This window comes from Alligator mississippiensis, chromosome 1, assembly GCF_030867095.1.
Source record: "Alligator mississippiensis isolate rAllMis1 chromosome 1, rAllMis1, whole genome shotgun sequence".
NCBI classification, from domain to species: Eukaryota; Metazoa; Chordata; order Crocodylia; family Alligatoridae; genus Alligator; species Alligator mississippiensis.
Window position 1 is genome coordinate 332,627,675 of NC_081824.1, and position 23,337 is coordinate 332,651,011.

The window sequence follows — 23,337 nt, forward strand, 5'->3', positions numbered from 1 at the left end:
TGACAGGGAAGTTTTTTTGAGTAGATGTGATACCTTTTATTAAACCAACTGAGTAGTTGGAAAAGAGTTCTAGGCAACCTTTCAGGCACAATCACCCTTCTTCAGGAATAGGGAGGCACTGCTGGTCTGAAACTCCAAGGAATGAGAGAGAAGCTAAAAGTGTGTCAGGATGTCACTGAAAATGTAAATAGGTAGAAACTAGAAAGACAAAAAATAAAGCAGATAAAGGAGGGGGAAGAAAGCAGGGGAATAAGACAGGCCATTACCATTTGACAAGCCTCTGTGTGTGTGTGTGTGTGTGTGTGTGTGTGTGTGTGTGTGTGTGTGTGTGTGTGTGTGTGTCTCATATCCAGGATTTATTTTATATATATGTATATCTCCAGGCCTTTTCAAGATACATATCATCAACAGCAAAAAAGCTGAAGCTGTTGAAATATAAACTATTTTTGAAGTTCTATGCATTTTATTTTTAAAAGGGGAAAATGAAGAAATTAGCTGGCAGTAGGAAATTGTTATTCTTTTATCCCTTGTGAATACAGAGAACAAAGTTTATCTAATCAAGCTGTCCAAGCTGGATAAATCTTTATTTTTTCTCCTTATCCTTTTGCTCTTTCTTACCTTTTTTTTTTCTCTTTTTTTTTTTTCTTCCTTTTTTCATCATAGAAAGAAACCTATTTTTCTTGTCATTTTTTTTTTCATGTTTGAAAGACCTGCAGATGAAAGTAGGGAATAAGCACCAAAAAATGTTTACAAAACTACATCAAAGTGAATGCCAATGCAGGTTTAATTAAAATTAATTCCCTTCTGTGGGTGAAACTAGTAGCTTCCAGAAATATGCACACATGAATTAAAAACATTTGTAATAGGAGAAAAATTTGAACAAATGAATCTTTGCATATGCTATGCAGGCAATCTGCATAAGAATAGCTTGGTAAAATCATATTTAAATGAATTGTTTTGCTACTTGGATTAAAAATAAAATAGGAAAAAGCAATTTGGTTTGTCCCTGATAGCTTTCTAAATTGTATACGGGGCTATCATGGAGCTCCATAAGGCAATTTATTGTCTCTAAGAAATAGAGGTGTTTCATTCAGATAGTGGATAATCAGTTCTGAAAGCTAAATATCCATTCCCTACACAAGAAGACTTTCTGCTTTGATAGTTTGTGCTTTGTATATTACATTTTAGTCTAGGACAGTATCCGTATCTAATTTCAGAGGGAATCACAGAGGCAAGTGCCTTGACTATTGTGTGGGTTTTTGTCTATGCATTTGTAGTGCACCTATCATCTTGGTATGTAAGCAGTTTGTACACCAGGAGCTCTGGTTCATTTTTTCCCTCTATCCCAGATGGATGGATGTATATTTTTTTCTATCCCCCTACTGTGTATATTCTATGGCATCCCCAAATTACTGTCTCCTAAATTTCTGGTACCACCCGTGCAAAAGTCAGGCCAATCAACCAACACTCCCCTGCCCAGCAGATAATACAGATGACTGCCCAATTTCCAATTTAGGGGTGATATATTCAGTCAGTCAGTCAGTCAGTCAGTCATTTTCCACAGGGGAATTTTGTTCAGCAATATTCTACTAGTTGTAATTGGTACATTTTATCATATGATTATTTTCACTTTATCTTATTATTCACTGATTATCAGGTAGAAGAATGAGATAATATATCTGGGCTATAGACAGAAGAACAGATTATGTTTGTAATAGTTTAACATGTTCTTCTTTTCTGCCTTTTGTGTTACTGCCTTAATATTGCCTAGATGGATATGTGTATCTGGCCATGTGTATTTGGCCAGCTAACTAAACAATAAATCTGTGTAATAGGATTTTGAGATGAACATATGGATTGGTATTCATTTATTGTATAAGTTTCATAATACTTTTTATGGTTTCTAAGAAAAAAAGATATAATTGTTATTAACTACCATCATTTGGGTCTTCTGCCATTTCTAGTGATTAGATAGCAATATTTTCAGTATGGATGAAATACAAAAATATGATCTCTCTATCAAATTTAATTTAAAACGCATAACTACTGTAATTTTTAGTGACTCAGTCCAGCAACAAACAGACATACATATCTATCTATCTATCTATCTATCTATCTATCTATCTATGCTCTATTTTATCACATGTATCATGAACATTTTACTCAAAATCAATCCCTCAAAGTGTGTGTGTGGAGGGGGGGGAGGGGAAGGGAGACGTGATTTTCTGTCTGTTGTCTGTGATAGAAGCAACCTGCATTGATGCCTGCTCCACAGTATTCTAGAAATGGCATTACTATTCAGGCAGATGAAAGAGTCAGTTGACTTAATGACTCACTGTTCTTTGTCCAGAGGTGTTAACAATCATCTCTTCTTTTTAATGGTCTTAATGTTTCACTAATCAAGCAACCTTCCATAGGACAATTTTTTTCTGGCTGCTAGCTGCTGGCTGTGCCTGGTCTCTCTCTTCATTTTTTCCGTAGCTCTTTTCAACATCACAGATCTACCCGTGGGGCACCTGTACGTGAGCATGGAGGTAACTGGATCAGACTTGATTAATTGATTAATCAAGTCTGCTGGAGTGTAGCAATTGCTACACTCCAGTAGCCTCCTGCATCTTGTGTATCAGTTTCCCCATGCTTAAAAATGGTGATGGGGGTGCTTGAACTAAAGCTCTTCAAACAAGCACCCCCACCACCATTTTCAAGAGCGGGGACACTGATACAGGAGATGTGGCAGTGTTTTAATTACAGTGGTCATCAGAGCCACTATAATTAAAGCTCCAACCCCCACCCCTCATTCCTGGAGCATGTGTAAAAGTGCCCATGGAGACTAGTTTTCATCACCAGCTATGGTTTTAGGTTAAGCAGGAAAGGGAGGGTGAGTCATCTGAAGAGTCATCTCTACCCCTGCACTATGCAGCTATAACTCAGGAGGAACCTTTTTTTCCCCTTTATTTTGCCTTTCAAAAACAAGCAGTGTATTAAATTGGTGCATTAAATTGGACATATTATAAGTGAGCAAATACAGGATTTCTTTGCAACTACCCAGCCCTGCGCAAAAGTGTTTCCAGGAAACAAGATTGGCCTACACATTAATATAAAGAATTCTGAAGTATTTGTTCAGCTGAATGTAAGAATCCCTTGCTGAAACAATTTAAATTGGTTCTAAAATGAAATCTCACTTTTATAGAACCTTATAAGATGTTATCATTGAAAAGATAATGTACAAAGGGAATCTATAAAATCTAATGTGTAATTTGCTTGTAAAATCTGCATTGTAAATAAAATCCAGTTTTTGTTTCATCTGTCATTTATACTACATTTCCCCTGGATCTGAATGTAAGTTTTCCTTCTCTGTGCACAGGTTCTTTAAAGTTTCATCCCGACCAGGATTTAAGAAGTGTAATATGGTATTTTATGGTAAACACTGTGCTTTATCTTCTTTGTCCAATAGATAAGAACCCAAAATGTAACACTTGAACCCTCAAGCTGTCTGCACCATCTGACAGTATCTACAAAAGTAGGAACAGGTCTGTTATTGCTAATCCAACAGCAGGCTCTGTGATGCTAGGTTCTTTCCATTTTGGTTGTTATGAATTTGCTTCAAAACGGCACTAATTTATTATAGCAGAAGAGGAAGTGTTTTATTCCTCATTAAAGGCAACTCATTCATTAAGCCTGTTTGCTTTTTTAACACTTCAGTCTTCAAAGAGTGACAATATAAATATTTCAGATAGCCATAAACTCATTTGTTTTACTCTGTCCTATAAGGTTTTACTATATGTTTCTAATTTACTGTATGAACAAAATTATATTTTAGTTAAGTTTTGAATTTTCACTCTCTAGGGATTAAAAGGGAACACATGATTTTTTTTAGGTTTATTATTTATTATTTCAATCTTTTAATAAAAATGCAAGTGCGTATCCAGTGTTGTAACATTCTCTCACTAGTCCGTGTTGGAACTTTGAGATGACAATTTTATCTTTAACTACTACAAATAACTCAAACTTTTTCTGCTCTGGTATAACTATGTTCTCTATTTACTTTTTTTTTTGTAAGTAGCTATTAATTCATGTCTTAAAAGAGATTGTACTCCCATGTGAATGTATTTCTTTATTAAATTCTCAGCTGTTAAGGAAAAATGTGGTTTTCTGGTGCCCCAGCACGTGGAAAAAATGTCTTGCAAGACATGTAAGTAGATGTTTCTGTGAAGAATCAAGTGCCTTACATCTAAGCCAAACAAGTGCTAATTGGCTTAGTGTTATTTGGCTTAGTAGAGTAGTCACCTGGTAAGGTGAAATACCTGCTCTAACTGTTCTTTACTTTACAGCTGTGACGTGCTACTAGAGGCTTGGTAAATAGGGGCAGGACTAGGAGCAGGACCCTCTTGCAGCTCCTGCCAAATTGAAAGCAAGCCCACCACCATGTTAATTTCAGGCAGATGAGAAAGATCTGGGAAAGTAGCTTCCCTGGTGCTCTCTGGCCTCACTGAAATTAGCATGGCAGCTCCACATTGAGACCAGGACTGTCAAGGCTTAAGCCTGGTGACCACACTCTCAGTGTGGAGCTGCTGCATCAGTTCCAGTGAGACCAGAGACCTCCAGGGTTTCAGTCCTGGAGTTCACTACCTCTGAGCTCCAAGGTGCCTGATCCTTTTTTCTCCGGAGCTCAGGCAGTGCCTACTACCCACCAGTGGGAGGAGAGCTGGTCCAGGTGACAGTGGGAGATACTGCAGCCACTGGGCACTCCAGGGAAAAAAGGATAGGCCCTTCAGAGCTCAGACAGTGCCTGGCCAGCAGTGCATGGGGTGCAGGGCAACAGGCCCTGCCTGAGCGCTGGAGAAAAAAGGATTGTACCCCTCAGAGCTCAGAACATTCTGGGATACTGGAGGACTTTAACTGGGGTGAAATAGCTGTGGTAAGTAGCCACATAGTAATGGAACAGGAACAAAATTAGGAGGATTGGAGATAATCCTGCCCTGGAGTGGCATAACTCTTACTTAAACAATGAATGCTTTAAGACTCTTAAAATGTGTTAATGTGCAGCCAGTCTAGGGGTTAAGAGCTGCAGATGCCATCTAAATTTACCATGTAACAAGGCCCTAATGGCACAATTGAAGTGAATGGGAATAATTGTGTATTCTAATGAAGGAAATTATCTATGTTGCCTATTCTTGCATATTTATGAATGTTTGCATTTACCACTAGCTGAAAACGACTTGATATTTAGCACTCATCAACTTATAGTGGTAATTAGAGGATACATAGTGGTGTCCTCTCAAAATTGTTCACGCTAGTAGGTGTAACAATTGTATTTTGTATACAGGAATCAAAAAAGTCATAGTTCAATCTACTACTTACATATATGCAAGTCATCTGTAACTGTTCTGCTGTACATTTGTTCAATCAGTATATTGCAGACATCAGGCCTTCATATCATAAACTAGGGAATTTATAAGAAAAGAATAAATATTAAAAAAATGAACAAGTTAAAAAATGATGAGTTTAAAAATAATATTAATTATATATATATTTTTAAGGGGTTTTTTTGCTTTTCCAATTTTGAGATACTAGGGAACTTCATCCAACTTTGCACTGTAATCTTTAGCTTAAGTATACAATGTAAAGTTAACAAGAACATGAAAACTGTAATTCTGATAGTCATGAGATTCCAGGGGCCGAGAGTCATTACAATTGCCAACATGTCACAAGACTTAAAAAAAAAAAAAATGAGGAAAGAAGTCTCTGGCTAGAGCAGGGGCAAGCAAAATATTTAGGGACCACGGGGCCCCTACATTTTTTTTTGAAAATTAATATTTATCTGTCCTTGTCTGCCTGTCAAAGATGACAGGATCCAGTGCTCATAGGACCCAGGGGTAGGCAGCAGCAAAACTAAACAGCTGCTGCAGCAAGTCTGACATGGCCCTGCCTCCCTCCAGCCCCCACAACCCAAGCCCCAGCTGGAAGCTTCTGGACGGCAACTGCTCCTGCCTTCTCGCACTAAGGGAAATACAGATAAGAAGGAGGTGGGGCAGGAGTCAGGAGAGGACCATGGGTGATTGCCCCAGTCCTCAGGGCTGGCTGGGCTAGGCCAGCTCCTGCGGTCCTGGCATTGCAGCTGAGAACCATGTGCTTCTAGTGGGCATGTGTGGGGTGGGGAGAAGGGAAGGGAAATGGCTGCAGCAGGTGGGGTGAAAGGGCAGTGAGTGGGCATGAGGAGCGCAGCAACAGCCAGGCGGGAGTGCAGGGCCCACACTGGTGCTCTGTAAACTAGGAGCTACATTACCAAGACCAGCTAATAAACAGCATAATTGCAGAACAAGGGATTGGTGGAACACAAGACCATTAAAAAGGAGAAAGAGTTGTTAATACCAGTGAATAAAGAGTTTAGAAGGGATCAGGTAGATTATAATGAACCATGAAGTCAACTAACTTCCTCCGCACTGCCTGAATAGCAAAGCTGCTGCTGTTGCTGCCAGGCACTTGGTTTTAAACATTGGGTAGCCCAAGAATCAAAAGGGGGTTGTGCAAGCTTGCTAGTGTACTCCCCTCCCTAGACTGCCCCCTGAACACCTCTATAATGCACCATTTTTAATTATGTCAATTTGTAAAATGCCTGATTTCTTCTGAAAAACCAAGACGTATGGCTTTGACTGGCATGATCTGAATTTTTTTCTCAGTCATACTAGTCTGGTGAAAATGACTCCAAATCAAGTTACTGGTTTACTCAGTTTTGGAACAGCCTATTTTTTAAGAACACCCTAATGTGTCATGAGGTGCTCTCTGAAATCTCTTTTCTTCAAAGCAGGCACCTCAGGTTCAGATTAACCACCTGCTCATTCTCATACTTTCCCTCCCCATACAAAGGGCGTACTTTTGTTGTAATGAGCTAATAATTTTTCTACCCTTTGAAGGCTCTTAAAAGAGAATCCTTTAATCTTTTAACACATTTTAGACTTGAATTTTAATCTGCTGTATCTTGACAGTCTGCATTTTAAATTATTTCACCGTGTTACTTAGAAGATATTAATGACATGCCCACTTGGAAAACAAAAGAAGTCCACAGATCTTCATATTCTCATTTTTTCATCTTGTTTTGTTTGTTAGTTTTTGCCAGAATGGAGAAGAAATGTCTGCAAAACAGATCTCCACAGAAGTAGAACTATGCTTAAATGGTAATCAGGAAAGGATTCATATTTTAATCAGTTAGTGGGAACAACAGTTCCTATCATAATTGGGCCCAGAACTTCATGGGATCTCACACCTGGGTTTCAATGTGGGGCTCCATCCTCCCCTTTACCCTACCCTTACCACATCCACAGCTGAGATGAACATCGATCTCTGGAGGTCTTGCTTATAGAAGATATCTTCACAATTTGTTTTTTCTAGGTACACCTATGACTCACACTTATCTACCAAAGAGTATTTTACACTCAAATTATTATAAAAGGCTCTCATTATGCTACTATTTTCCCCCAAAGGTTAATTCCTCAATTAAATCCCTGCTTTGGCCTTCCTGATTGCATCCCTGCATGCATGAACAAAACTCTTATCCTCCCTAGTTGTTTGTCCAAGTTTCTATTTATTATAAGCTTACTTTTTTTGTTTTAGCTCACTGAAGATCTTCCTACTTGCCAAGCTGGTCTTCTGCCTTACTTGCTAGTCTTCCTGGGCATCAGGGTAGTTCATTCCTGTGCCCTCAGTAAGGTTTCTTTAACATGTATCCATCGATTTCTTAGATTTCATAGACATTAGGGCTGGAAGGGACATTGGGAGATCATCAAGTCCAGCCCCCTGCCCCAGGGGCAGGAAGTCAGCAGGGATCATAGGATCTCAGCAAGATAAACATCCAGATGTCTTTTGAAGGTGTTCAAAGTAGGTGCTGCAACCACTTCTGGTGGCAATCTATTCCAAACCTTGGGGGCTCAGACAGTAAGGAAGTGCTTCCTTATGTCCAGCCTGAAATGGTCATGGAAGAGTTTGTGACCATTCAACCTTGTCATCACTTGGGGTGCTCTGATAAATAGACATTCCCCCAGATCCTGGTAAGCTCCCCTAATAAACTTATGGGTGGCCACCAGATCACCCCAAGCCTGCGCTTTTCCAGGCTGAAGAGTCCCATGGCTCTCAGCCTCTCTTCATAAGGTCTGCTTTCTTGACCTCTGATCATGCATGTCTCTCCTTTGCACCCTCTAAAGCTTCTCCACATCCTTTTTGAATTGTGGAGCCCAAAACTGGATGCAGTACTCCAGCTGCGGCCTCACCAAGGCTGAGTACAATGGGAGAATGATGTCCTTGTATTTGCTTGAGAAGCATCTGTGGATGCAAGCAAGTGTTTTTCTTGCTTTAGTAGCATCAGTATCATATTGAAGGTTCATGTTCATCTTGTGGTAAATCATGACCCCCAAGTCCCTTTCGTCCGTAGTACTAGCCAGCATAACACTACTGAGCCTATAAGGATGATGCAGGCTTTCAGCCCAAGGTGGAAAACCTTGCATTTTTCAGTGTTAAACACCATCAGGTTCTTGTCCACCCATTTCCTGAGCCTGTCAAGGTCAGGCTGGATCCCACTCCTGTCCTCAGGTGTGGATGCTTTACCCCAAAATTTATTGTCGCTGGCAAACTTGGCCAGTCCGCTTCTGATACCAATGTCCACATCATTAATGAAGATGTTAAATAATATAGGCCCAAAGGCAGAATCTTAGGGGACCCCACAGGTCACAGGGCACCATAACAATTGACTTCCGTCAACCACCACCTTCTGGGTGCTACCACAGAGCCAATTCCGCAGCCAGCGGATCATGGTGAGGCCAAGGCAGCAGTTAGCTAATTTTACTAAGAGGTGATCATGGGATACCAGATCAAAGGCTTTTTTTAAATCAAAATATATGACATCAATTTCTTCTCCCTTATCCAGGTGATAGGCCACCTGGTCATAGAAGGAAATAAGATTGGTCAAGCACAACCTACCTGCAAGAAACCCGTGCTGGGTATCCCTCAGGATGTTGCCACCAGCCAGTCTGTTAAGAATGGCCTCTTTAATACTCTTTTCTAAGACCTTCCCCAGGATAGAGGTCAGGCTGATAGACCTATAGCTTGCTGGATCCACTTTCCTCCCTTTCTTGAATATAGGCACCACATTGGCCTTCTTCCAATCTTCGGGCACTTCACCAGAGTGCCAGGAGTTCTCAAAAATCCATGCCAGGGGCTAAACTATGATACTAGTCAGCTCCTTCTGTACCCTAGGGTGTAAACTGTCAGGGCCAGCTGACTTGAAGGTGTCCAGTCTATCAAGGTGTTCCTTCATGAGGTCAGCATTGATGGGGGTAAAGAATCTTCCTGACCCAGTCCACCCTGTCCCATAATGGGTAGGAGTGCCCCATGGGACTGGTGAAAGACTGACACAAAGTACCCATTAGCAAGTTGTCTTTTGCCTGGGCATCGCTTGTCTGTTGTCCCATCTGGTTTACCAGGGGTCCAATGTTGTCCTTGATTTTCCTTCAGCTCCCCACATATCTAAGAAAATGAGTTTTTATTGTCCTTTATACTTGTAGCTAATTTGAGTTCCATCGCAGCTTTGGCTTTCCTGGTTCACACCATGCAGGTCCAGACCAGTGCAGAGCATTCTTTCTTGGAGGTGGATCCAGTCCTCCATCCTTTGTAGGTCTTTCTTTTTAGATGCAGGAGGTCTGCTAGTTCCCTGGAGAGCCAAGGGGGCTGCTGTGCCCTTTTGATGCCTTTCCTCTGAGATGGGATAGATTTTGCTTGTGCATCCAGGATCACTCCTTTGAGGAGCAACCACTCATCCTGAACTCCCCTCCCTTTTAGGGCCTCCCTGACAAGCCTCCTGAGCTTATCAAAGTTAGCTTTCCTGAAGTCAAGGACTTCTGTATTGCTGACTGACTTGCCAGCTTTACGGTGGATTGTGAAGGTGATCAGCTTGTGATCACTGTCACACAGCTTCCATTCAATCATTAGGTCACTGATTCGGTCATCCCCCATTGCCACAACCAGGTTGAGCAGTGCTTTACCTCTCATTGGCCTGTCAACTTCTTGCATCAGATAGAGCTCATCCATGCATGAGAGAAAGCTTTGCAACTGCTTGGATTTGGCTGAGTGCTCTTCACATAAGATGTCTGGGTAATTGAAGTCTCCCATGACAGCCACGCACAAGGAGCGTGTGACCTCAGCCAATTACCTTGCAAACTCCTGGTCAAGGATCAATTGGTGACGGACAGGGGGGACAAGGCTGAACTCCTCAATGAGTTCTTTGCCTCAGTGTTCCTAAGAGAAGGGCAAGACAAGTCTCTCACTGGGGTTGTAGAGAGGCAGCAGCAAGGCGCCAGACTACCATGTGTAGACCCTGAGATGGTGCAGAGTCACTTGGAAGAACTGGATGCATTTAAGTCAGCAGGCCCGGATGAGCTCCATCCGAGGGTACTGAAGGCACTGGCCGACATCATTGCACACCCACTGGCAGGAATATTTGAACGTTCGTGGCATACGGGCCAAGTCCTGAAGGACTGGAAAAGGGCCAATGTGGTCCCCATTTTCAAGAAGGGGAGGAAGGAGGACACGGACAATTATAGGCCAGTCAGTCTCACCTCCATCCTTGGGAAAGTCTTTGAAAAAATTATCAAGGCTCACATTTGCGAGAGCCCAGCAGGACAAATTATGCTGAGGGGAAACCAGCACGGGTTCATAGCAGGCAGATCATGCCTGACTAATCTAGTCTTTTTTTATGACCAGGTTACGAAACGCCTGGACACAGGAGGAGGGGTGGATGTCGTATACTTAGACTTCAGGAAGGCCTTCGATACGGTATCCCACCCCAAACTGGTGAACAAGTTAAGAGGTTGTGAATTGGAAGACTACACAGTCTGGTGGGCGGCGAATTGGCTAGAGAATCACACCCAGAGAGTCGTGGTGGATGGGTCGTCTTCGACCTGGAAGGGTGTGGGCAGTGGGGTCCCACAGGGCTCGGTCCTTGGACCGATACTCTTCAATGTCTTCATCAGCGACTTGGACAAGGGAGTGAAGTGTACTCTGTCCAAGTCTGCAGATGACACAAAGCTATGGGGAGAAGTGGACATGCCGGAGGGCAGGGAACAGCTGCAAGCAGACCTGGATAGGTTGGACAAGTGGGCAGAAAACAGAATGCATTCAACAAGGAGAAATGCAAAGTGCTGCACCTAGGGAGGAAAAATGTCCTTCACACCTACTGCCTAGGAAATGACCTGCTGGGTGGCACGGAAGTGGAAAGGGATCTTGAAGTCCTAGTGGACTCCAAGATGAACATGAGTCAGCAGTGTGACGAAGCCATCAGAAAAGCTAATGGCACTTTATCATGCATCAGCAGATGCATGATGAATAGATCCAAAGAGGTGATACTTCCCCTCTATCGGCCACTGGTCAGACCGCAGTTGGAGTACTGCATGCAATTCTGGGCGCCGCACTTCAAGAGGGATGCGGATAACCTGGAGAGGGTCCAGAGAAGGGCCACTCGTATGGTTAAGGGCTTGCAGACCAAGCTCTATGAGGAGAGACTAGAGAACCTGGACCTTTTCAGCCTCCGCAAGAAAAGGTTGAGAGGCGACCTTGTGGCTGCCTATAAATTCATCACGGGGGGACAGAAGGGAATTGGTGAGGTTTTATTCACCAAGGGTTTGTTGCGAGTAGGTCTTGCTTGACCAATCTCATTTCCTTCTACGGCCAGGTAACCTATCACCTGGACAAGGGAGAAGAGATTGATGTCACATATCTTGACTTCAAAAAAGCCTTCGATCTGGTGTCCCATGATTGCCTCCAGGAGAAACTGGCCAATTGTCGCCTTGGGTCCTCCACGATCCACTGGCTGGAAAATTGACTCTGGGGTCGGACCCAGAGGGTAGTAATTGATGGAAGTCACTCATCATGGTGTCCGGTGACCAGTGGGGTCCTACAAGGTTCTGTCCTTGGACCCATACTGTTCAACATCTTCATTAATGATGTGGACACTGGAGTCAGAAGCGAACTGGCCCAGTTCGCCGATGACACCAAACTTTGGGGCAAAGCATCCACACCAGAAGACAGGCGGGTGATCCAGGCTGACCTGGACAGGCTCAGCAAGTGGGCGGATGAGAATCTGATGGTGTTCAACGCCGATAAATGCAAGGTTCTCCACCTTGGGAAAAAAAAACCCGCTGCATCCTTATAGGCTCGGCAGTGCTATGTTGGCTAGCACTATGGAAGAAAGAGACTTGGGGGTCATCATTGACCACAAGATGAACATGAGCCTGCAATGCAATGCTGCGGGTAGTAAAGTGACCAAAACGCTGGCTTGCATCCATAGATGCTTCTCAAGCAAATCCCGGGACATCATTCTCCCCCTGTACTCGGCCTTAGTGAGGCCACACCTGGAGTACTGTGTCCAGTTTTGGGCTCCACAATTCAAAAAGGATGTGGAGAAGCTTGAGAGAGTCCAGAGAAGAGCCACGCGCATGATTAGAGGTCAGGGAAGCAGACCCTACGATGACAGGCTGAGAGCCCTGGGGCTCTTTAGCCTGGAAAAGCACAGGCTCAGGGGTGATCTGATGGCCACCTACAAGTTTATCAGGGGTGACCACCAGTATCTGGGGGAAGATTTGTTCACCAGAACGCCCCAAGGGATGATGAGGTTGAATGGTCACAAACTACTTCAAGATCGTTTCAGGCTGGACATAAGGAAGAATTTCTTTACTGTCCGAGCCCCCAAGGTCTGGATCAGCCTGCCACCGGAGGTGGTTCAAGCGCCTTCATTGAACACCTTCAAGATGAAACTGGATGCTTATCTTGCTGGGATCCTATGACCCCAGCTGACTTCCCGCCCTTTGGGCAGGGGGCTGGACTCGATGATCTTCCGAGGTCCCTTCCAGCCCTAATGTCTATGAAATCTATGAAATCTATGAAAATCTATTGAGGTCCCTTCCAACCCTAACATCTATGAATCTATGAATCTACAAGCTCTTGATCCTGGGTTGGAGGTCTGTAGTAAACTCCCACCATTGTGTCCCCTGTGCCGCATTCCCCATGGATTTTAACCCAGAAGGTCTCTAGTCATCCACCCTGGGTGCCAATGTCAGCTTGCAGGGATGCATAGCTTTCTTTGACATAGAGAGCTACACCCCCACCCCTTTTGTCCACTTGATCCTTCCTGTACAGGGTATCACTATCTATACCTGTGGCCCAGTCATGGGTGGAGACCACCAGGTCTCCGTTATCCCTATTACATCATAGTTATGCGTGTTAAGCAGGAAGACAAGTTCCTTCTGTTTATTCCCCAAGCTCCTGGGATTTGTGTACAGGCTGGCAAGTGTCCCTTTGGGGGCCCTTTCCTTGCCCACAGCTCACTTTTGGGCTGGGGCAGGGGTGGGCTTCCTTAAGTGCCTTCACCTGCTGGCTTTGCAAGGGTTGCTCAGTGGGCCAGCAGTGGTGGTAATCCCCCCATCCCCCCGGGAGGTTCAGTTAAAACCCGGTGGAGGAGGCTGTCCCTTCCCAGCAGCTCACTGCCTCTTTCACCAAAGAGCAGACTGTGGTCATGGAAACCAAGGCCTTTCCGATGACACCAGGGCCGCAGTCTTTGGTTCACTATCTCAATCCTCCTCTCCCACCTCAGCCCATAGCCTAAGATGGGGAGGATCGAAGAAAACATCACCTGTGCCCCTTAACCCTTTAGCCCCACTCCCAAATCCCTGTAGTGCTTCATGACCTGGCTGGGAGCGCTCCAAGCCATGTCATTTGTGCCTACATGGATAAGAAGCATAGGGAGTGGTCAGTAGGCTGGAAGAGTTCAGGGATCTTCTCTGCAGTTTCTCAGATATGGGCTTCTGGGAAGCAGCAAACTTCCTGGGCTAAGGGGTCAGGGTGGCAAATTGTCCCCTCAGTCCCCCTCAGGATGGAGTCTCCCACAAAAAACACTTTGCACTTTGTCTTAAGGAGAGCGGGGGCGGTAGCTACAGTTGAGCCTGTGTTGCCTGCAGCAGCTGGCAGCTTGGCAGGCTTTGCTGGGGCTTCAAGAGGTTCATCCTGTTGCAAAGCTCCAGCAGGGTGGGGACCTTGGTGCGGCGGGCCTTGGGGCCCTTGAACACCTTGGTCCAACCCTTTGGCTGGAAAGCAAAGGAGGTCCACGAGTCCTCCCTTGTCCTGGTCTACCGTCCACCTCACAGGGGAGAAGAGCCTGGCAGTAGGAGTCTATCTCCTGCTCACCATCTCTGATGGCACGCAGTCTCTGGACTGCAGCCTGGAGCTCCTTCAGCTGGCGCACCAGATACCGCAAAATGGAGCAAACCTCACAAAGGGAGATGGCCATGCTCCTGGACCCCACAGCCTGAAAAAGTGACAAGCAGCCCCCACAGCTGAGAGCCAGAGCCTCCATCTGCATGGAGCTCAGAACCATGTGCTCCATCTGGGTAGAGGCCTCTGAGGCACTAGAGGGGGAGGCCGCAGACTCTGAGGGGACCCATGTTCCCCTGCACAAACTCTATGCTAACTCATGCACCGGGCCCAGTAACACACCTGTTTGCATGGCCTGTTCACAAGGCTCCAGTCACGTGGCTCCCTGGGGGGCTGGACGAAGTAGGAGTCAGGGGGGTATGACCCTCCCCACCTCCACTCAGCCCACTCCCAGCTAGCTATGTCCTTCCCACCATGGGCCCCTGCTTAACTGTGGGCAGGCTGGGGCTTGTTGGGGGTCCTGGGGTCTCTTCCCGGGGGTCCCTGGGCTGACAGGGGCACAGTGGGCTTGCACCTGCATGTCTTGTGCTAGACCCAGCTCTCCAGGAATCCTTTCCTCCTCAGACTGGCCTCCTAGGGGTTCCTACCCATCAGTTCTCTGAGTGAGTCAAAGTCTGCTTTTCTGAAGTCCAGGGTTCTTATTCTGCTGCTCTCCTTCCTTCCTTTCTTCATGAACCTGAACTTAATCATTTTGTGGTTGCTGCTGCCTAAGTTGAAATCCACTACTACATTCCCCACCAATTCTTCCCTGTTTGTGACCAGCAGGTGAAAAAAAGCAAAGCCCTAGTTGGCCTCTTCAATACTTGCACCAGGAAGCTATCCTGAACACTCTCAAAAAACTTCCTGGAATGCCTGTACATTGCTGTATTGCCCTTCCAGCAGATATCAAGGTGATTGAAGTCCTCCATAAGACTGTGATTGAGAAACTTCTGGTAACTGTATATATATATATATATATATATATATATATATAAATACAATGAACAAACAAAGAAACAGACAAAGACAAAGCCCTCCTGAGCCAGGTATAAATACACATCAGCTGCTTTTCTGTATGCCCCACCCTCCCCTTGAGACAAGCCACTTGGCAGGTAGAAGAGAGAATTTGGCAGGTAGAACAGAGGTAGATCTGAATTTGAATGTAGGTGTTTAATTCCTGTCTAAGTTCCAGTTAATCACTTGGTGCTTTGAATCTGAATATTTTAGGCCAGAGATTCTCACCACAGTGCCACAATATCCTTGGGTGCCTTGCAATCCTTTCAAAGGTATTGTGGGGTGTCATGCAATAGTAGCACTGTTAGGTGTGCAAAACATAATTCCTAAGATAAACCCAGAAATTTTAAATAGGAATCTGTTGTGTTAAAAAAAAAAATTCTGACTGGTTGTAGTATTCCTGAATTCTTTTCAACAGAAGAATTTCTCTGTAATTTTTCTGTTGTCAAAAAATACATGAAAACTTGGCATTTTCCAAGGGGTGCCTTGAGACCAGTGAGGGATGCCTGGAGTCTAACAAGGTTGAGAACCACTGTCTTAGAAATTCACACAGCATGTCCAATAGGCAATGGTAGCACTGGTTTCAATGTAAAACACAGCACCCCACATTAATTCTTGAATACAATGGGGTGGTACCCACGTTTTGTATAACAGGATAGTGGCTAGAGTATTTGTTCACATCTGTAATTTCCCAAGAGAATGCTGTAAGTGCTCTATTGAACAGCATGGATTGAGCATCCTTTCATAATTCTATTGAAACTGAGCAAGTGGACAGCCAAGATGCAATTTTTTTTCATGCAAGAGGAGAAAAGATTAAAAAAAAAAAAAAAGCCCAGTGATGATGGTAATTCTCTGGAAGGTGGGGAACCACAGGTTCCACTCCTTTCTGGATTTCAGACAAGCAATTTCTTTCTTATTTCCCGTTGCCTGGTTTAGGAAGTCTTGTGAATACTGTGATTCCCTGTCCTTGGCTCATAACTCCATTTAAAGTATAGGGAATTTATGTGACTAATTTGGTTTGGCATATTCCATGTCCAGAGCTGAGTGACAAGCTTATAAAGCATTCATTCATTTTTTTAACATTCGTTTTTTAAATTGGGGTCCAGGCAATTATTTTAAATACCTTCACTGGCCCCCAACTTGTCACCACAAAAGGGAATATTACCTAGGATTTTAAGTCAAGAACAAGGGGTTTTGTCCTATGGAGCCTGGGAACGCTCAGAATAAACCATAATATGAGAAAATAATTATTCTGATGTGACATTAGGAAAACTGTTCCCCTTTCACCATTGATTTCCTTCATTAGTTTTGGCCTTAATTTTTTTTCTTTTTTCTATATTTATGCTCACTTCTGGTGTCTTTCCTCTGCTGAGCCCTACCAAGATCACTGTTCTTTTTATTTTTAGCCCTCCAACTGCTTCCCCATCTAACTGGAGAAAGATCACATTGGTTCCCCCCAGCCCAAATAACCATAACTGAAACCAGTTCCAAGTCACAGTTACACCTGAGCTGGATGACAGCCTTTTTCATATGATAACCAGAATTTTCTTGATACTTCAAGTGCTGTAGTTCTCCTCAGAATCCCTCTGGACTACACAACAGCTTTCTGCAGAGATTTAATAGAAGAACCACTGTGAGACTCTTAAAAAAAAACAAAACAAAAAAAACAACAAAGGGCTTTGCTAGAGAAGGAACTATGGGAATGTTTAACAGGAAAAAGGTGTGACAGTACAACACAGATACTCACCAATACCCTGTCATGTTTTGTTGTTCTATCAAAGGCATATCAGAAATAATTGCTGCATTTCAGAATTTAAAGTCAATGTTTATTTATTGGTCCCCATGAAAATGATGCCACTGGAGAGATTAAAGAATCATTTGGGAGAATTCTACTCATTTTATTCTCCCTGAGTTTCATAGAAAAGATCTACATTTGTGGTATATATCTAGCACAGTCAGAGTAAACAGCACAAAGAGTGCAACATTGAGCACAAGATTATTATACAAAATATTCTGAGGTTTTTTTCCTATGCTAGGATATGCCTAATGACCAAGGATCCTGATTTTCTATGATAAAAAAAAAATCCCCATTTTTCAGAAGAAAAAAAGAAACCCCAAATCCGTATCTTCCCCTGATTAAAATGAAACAGCACTTATATATATATATATATTATTATAATATATTTATATATTAGTGCTGTTTCATTTTAATCAGGGGAAGATATGGATCCCTGCTAATGAAGTTCTTTTTTTTTTTTATCCAGGATGTGCTCCTTATCAATTCACCCACTGCCTTTATCAGTTCTGTTGCATTAATATAACATGTTATAATGGTGGCTTATCTACCTTAGTTTAAATGTTTCATTTGCTACTTTTCAGAGTCATACTCTGCTCCCTTGTCCATTTTATTTAAAATTTTTGTCTGATGCATTGAAGCAACAACACCTGAAAGTGGAAGAATTATCATGTGATCTAGAACAGTTGTGACACAATGGCTAAGTACAGACACTCAAAAAGCCTGAGGCTGAATCGATTCAATCTTTTGCAGATTAGTCTAAACTGCATACATTGAACCAATAAGCAACTGAACAGACATTCACTTTTGATTCTGGAAATGCAGCCATATGCTTGCAGTCATGCAGGTCAGAAGCCCGGGGGTGCTAGAGCACATTTCTCAGGTGGAACAGACAGCTTGGGGCAAGGCTGGCCCACCCACCCTGCAAAGCGTGGTTTAAAGGGGAGGTCCAAGCATTTTGGGATGCTGGGGGACTGTGGGTTAACTAGAATCTGGATGGGATCCGGGACAGAAGTTCAATAATGTCTAATACTACATCCATTCAGGTTTATCTTTGTCTATGGTAGGTGTTGAAGGGCTTAGGTCCTGCTTGACCATTGCCCCCCCCAGCAACATCAGGGAGGGACCCCAAGTTTGCACCACCTGTGTGATCTGGTTGCTGTTCCTGCTCATCTACCATGACTTTGATATTCCTCTTGGGAGACAGCTCCTGGCAGGTGGCCTGTGGGATCTCATATCTGGGTTTGTTCGTGGGACACCAACCTCCCCTTTACCCCACCCTTATCACATCCATGGCTGATTGCTGAACATCAGTCTGTAGGGGTCTTGATTATAATGACATCTTCTCACCTGCAAAGTCCTGCTTTGAGGTTGGCAACCTCTTGGCCATAAGCTTCTTGTAGGCTGTCCTTTGACTGGGCTCTGTGGCCTTCTCAGCTAAAACTCACCTCATTCTTGAGGTAACAGGAAACTCATGAGTAATGCCAACAGCAACAGAAAACAATAAGTGTCCACTGATGAGCCCCTGGTTCTTGTCTCCCAGGCCCACAGGTCCTTGGCTGGGGCCTTTTACTTTCCCCCTTTTTAAGAACTGCCTCACAGGCTCAGCGGCTCCCCACTGCACCCCCGACAGTCATCATGTGAAGCCTTCCTCTGGGTCCCCACCCCTTCCCATCTTGGCTCCATCTGACCTGAGGCTGGGCTGTCTCATCCACTCCCACCAGTGTTCCTGCCAGCTGCTTTGGCAGCTCCACACAGCTCTCCTTCCTGGGTAGGCCCCTGGCTGTCTTAGCCCCATAGCCTGTCTCATCACCTGGTATAGACTTTGTCTTCTCCCCTCCTCAAGGGCTTCCTGCCAGCACAGTGTATCTGTGACACTCAAGCTATTTGACATTGACCCAATGCCACACACCTCTCTTTTACCCCACTCAGAGGTGTGCATGTCTCTTCCTGAGACTTGTTTGTGGCATGCCATTGCTTTTTTCTTTCCAGTGCTTGGTGGCTTTGCCAGGCCCTCTTCCTGCACTGAGCTCCATGGCACTCTCAAGGTCCTCTTCCAGAGAAACTTGTTGATGTGCTCCTGCTCCTCTGCCACTGTTCGCCACAGTGCTTCCCAAGCCTCCTTTAGTGGCATTCCATGATGTTTACCTGCTGCCATGTTCTCATTTCATAGTTTCATAGTGCTTAGGGTCAGAAGGGACCTAAACAGATCATCAAGTCTGAGTCCCTGCTCCAGGCAGAAACAAGTGCCAGGGTCATAACACCCCAGCTAAATATCTGTCCAGCCTCCTCTTGAAGATCCCTAAGGTAGAAGTAAGCACCACCACCCTTGGGAGTCCATTCCAGAGCCTAGCAGCCCTAACTGTAAAGTAGTGTCTCTTGATGTCCAGCCTGAAACTTCTCTCTAACAATTTGTGGATTCTGTCCCTCCCCTCCAGTGTGCACACCTGGCCCCACATCTTGGTCTCATCAGAGAATTTGGACAGCATATTTAGTTGGCAGCTTATATCAAGTGGAATGCCCCAGGGATTGGTCCTGGGGCTGGTTTTTTTCATCAATGACTTAGAAGATGGGATAGAGTGAACCCTCAGCAAGTTTGCAAATTACACCAAGCTGTGGGGAGTAGTAGCTATGCTGGAGGGTAGGGATAGGATTCAAAGAGACCTTGAGAAGTTGGAGGATTGGATCAAAAGAAACATCATTAGGTTCAATTAAGAGAAGTGTAAAGTCTTGCACTTAGGATGGAACAATCCCATGCACTGGTACAGGCTGGGGTACAAGACATGGGGACCTCCTCCCTATGCACTGGTACCAACTGGCTAAGCAGGAACTCTGCAGAAAAGGACCTGGGGGTTACAGAAGAAGGCTAGCAGCATACTGGGCTGCATTAGTAGGAGTGTTGCCAGCAGATCAAGGGACCTGATTATTCTCCTCTATTTGGCACTGGTAAGGCCACACCTGGAGTACTGTGTCCAGTTTTGGATCCCCCACTACAGAAAGAATGTGCACAAGTTTGGCAGAGTCCAGCAGAAGGCAACAAAAATGGTTAGAGGCCTGGGGCGCATGACTTATAAGGGCAGGCTGAGGGAACTGGGCTTATTTAGTCTCCAGAATAGAAGACTGAGAGGTGATTTGATAGAAGTCTTCAACTACCTGAAGGGTGATTCCAAAGAAAATGGAGCTAGACTGTTGGTGGCATATGATGGAACAAGGAACAATGATCTCAAGTTGCAAGAAGGGAAGTTAGGTTGGATAGTAGTAACAACTTTCTCACAAGGAGGGTGGTGAAGCACTGGAATGGGTTACCTAGAGAAGTGGTGGGATCTCCATCCTTTGAGGTTTTTAAGGCCCAGCTCAACAGAACCCTGGCTGGAATGATCTAGTTTTGGATGGTCCTGCTTTGAGCAGGTGGTTGGACTAGATGGTCTCCTGAGCCCCATCCCAACCTTAATTTTCTGTGATTCTATAATTCTATGATCCAAATTTACTAAAGTAATTAATTTAAGCCTGTTATTGTGTTACACTGTAGATGTAATGAAATCAAAGCCCCATAAGAAATGAAGGGGAACACCAACCTTCTTAAAACTGAATGAACTGATGTCACAAGGATGTCACAATTCCTTGGACTTCTTGGACATGTCACCATGAGGGGGAATGTGTGTTTCTCTGGAGACAAGTAGCAGCAGCACACCTGAGTGCCCATGCTATATGTGCTCTGACATCAGCAGGATACCCTGGGTGAGGTAGGGAAGGCTGGGACCAGTAACTGTGTTGGCCCCAGCAGCCTTACCTGGGGTTCCAGGGACCTCTGGGAGCTGCAGCCGCAGCACTCCTGCAGCAGGGAACCTGGCTGGCACCCAGAGCATGGCTTTGGTCAGCCTGCCTCTGGTTTTGGGAGGTAGGCACTACAGCCATATGCACTGTCCCACTTGTTTTAGGCATGGGTTTTTTTGACCCCAGGATCTCAAAAATATAAAGAACAAACCCATGCTGCAATGTGGCAGCATGGGAAACACCTTCATGTGCAGCCGTGTGCTGCATGTGGCACTGAATACAGATCTGCAGCGACACGTGCCTCATGCCTGCACTCATCTGGACACACCCCTTGAGTATATTTTAACAACCTTTGCAGTAGCAGGACATAGGCCACTGTCATCCCCCTATTTTCCTTCAGCAGATTAGTGTGCTATGCCTTGTGGTTGTGTGACAGTGTTGACTATAGTTTTAGTAACAGATTAGACAAAGATTTGTGCGGGATGGTTTGGGCTGGAATGATCCTGCCTCAGGCATGGGGTTGGACTACATGACCTCCAGATGTCCCTTTCAGCCCTAGTGTTCCATGATTCTGTAATTCTATGTATAATCTTTACAGTCTACTGTAAGGCACTTCTGCATAAAGCCATTCCTGTTAAAGACAAAAATTAAGCATGTACTTAACTTTCATGTTTTACTTTAATGAGACTTAAATACTCAGCTAAAGTATAGCAGGTGCTCAAGTGCTTTTCTGAACTTGGGCCATAATCCTTGTGTATGGTGAATGTTAAGAAAAAAATGACTTTTCATTTTTAAAGCATTAGATTGGGATGACTAAATTCACAAACTTAATTATAAATTAATGAGAATTAATATAATCACCTTAAGCAAGGCTTTCCAAATTTGTCACGCTTGAGTTTTGTAACTATAATAGTCTTTCCAAGATATTGTTAGTGGGAAATAATTTAGCATCCTTATCTTCAATTTGACAGGTTTATATTTTATTTAGTTGAATTTTAAAGCCTTTTAATTGTGGTTGTGATAAATGTAGCTTTGAGTTTATGTAATGCAATTTTACAGTTTTTCTATACTTCTATAATTTTATTAACTCTAAATTACTCGTGGATTGAGTTAAAAACGGTATGTCATAACTGTAAGGATCTGAATTTGAAACAAGTATTATCCAAGGTGCTCTGAATGAGCTAGAATATAAAACTGGGATAAAACTAAATCAGGGTGGTCCAACTTGATAACAGCCAGAGGCTGTATTTGCTTGGATGGTGTACTGTGCAGACTACCCAGCCACAATGGCTGAGTGGACTTATTGATAGCCCTTCTGCATGAAGTCCCCTGACATGGGTCCCCCCGGTGCCCAAGTTATGTGGGCTGATTGTACCCTCTGCCCCCCACTGAATAGCTTATGTAGGCCCTACAGGCTGTGCTTCCCCAGGGGTGGGGGAGGGGCAGGAGCAGGAATTAGAAGTTGAAGAAGGAGGGGAATGATTAATACTCCAGAAGCAGCAGAAGGTGTGGTGTACAGGAACACCAGTTGGGAAGAAGCCTGTAGCCTCTGAGCTGAACGGCCAGACCTAAATCATGTATATTTGCTTTTGTTTTTACTTGCACTGATGTCTTGTTCTGATATGAGAATGAGGTCCCTATATGTATAATGAAACTGCTAAGTCCTACCATGAGTAATGCTTCCCATCTGGGCAAAATTTCAGGATGTACATCATCTTGAGCATATACATGAGTGATTCTGTTTCCTTTGGTCAGTGTCTGGATTGAGGATAGCCTTAATGAGCATGAGGCTAGAGCCAGAAATGGTGATTCACAAATTGTATGTAAGGGGCCAAAAACTGCATACCATCATCCACTGAAGTGTGTTAAGGGTAAATAGGATCTGGCCCTTAGTGTCAGATTAAAGATTGGTGTTTTTAAATATATGGATGCTTGCCTTTCAGTGCATCTGCTTATTTGTCCTCTGCTAACAACAAGAGCTTCCAAAACAAAATAACAGTTCTATACTGATGATGAAAAACAAAATAAAACAAAACAAAATATAAAAGCCTTAAGTGAATATCTGATCAATCCAGGTTTGCATTGAAGGATAACATACCTAAAATAAGTAATATTCTCTTAAATTACAAGAATGAAATACACTTGTTCTCTAAAAAAATCCAAGTGCTTTTTTATGATCAACTTAGTTACATTCTTGGTTAACACTGGTGCCTGCCTACTTATCCTAACTTCTACCTGACAGTTTAAAAAAAGCTGGGTGAGAAGCATTTATGGTCTCTCAATATTGTTCCTCAGTAAGAACTTTTGGGGAAGTTCTAAAGGACTGGAAGAAAGCTAATGTTGTGCCAATATTTAATAGAATATATGGGATAACCTAGGTAATTATAAATCTGTCTGCTTGGAAAGATAAAAGATCGATATGACATACTGAATTAAGAAAGAGACTAGATCACTGATTGGGAGTAATCTGGATCACATAGTAAGTGGGATACAGGCAATCAAAATATGTTTTAGCTAGGACAGTG

The 23,337-nt window shown here is 43.8% G+C and overlaps 1 long non-coding RNA gene across 1 annotated transcript in view; it reads left to right on the plus strand.

Moving 5' to 3' along the window:
- Positions 1–4,585: 4,585 nt before the first annotated feature.
- Positions 4,586–23,337, plus strand: part of LOC132250170 (uncharacterized) — a 41,085-nt gene continuing 22,333 nt past the window's right edge. The window contains exon 1 of the long non-coding RNA XR_009461796.1: positions 4,586–4,918. This is a non-coding gene — a long non-coding RNA (uncharacterized LOC132250170). The remainder of the gene's footprint in view (positions 4,919–23,337) is intronic.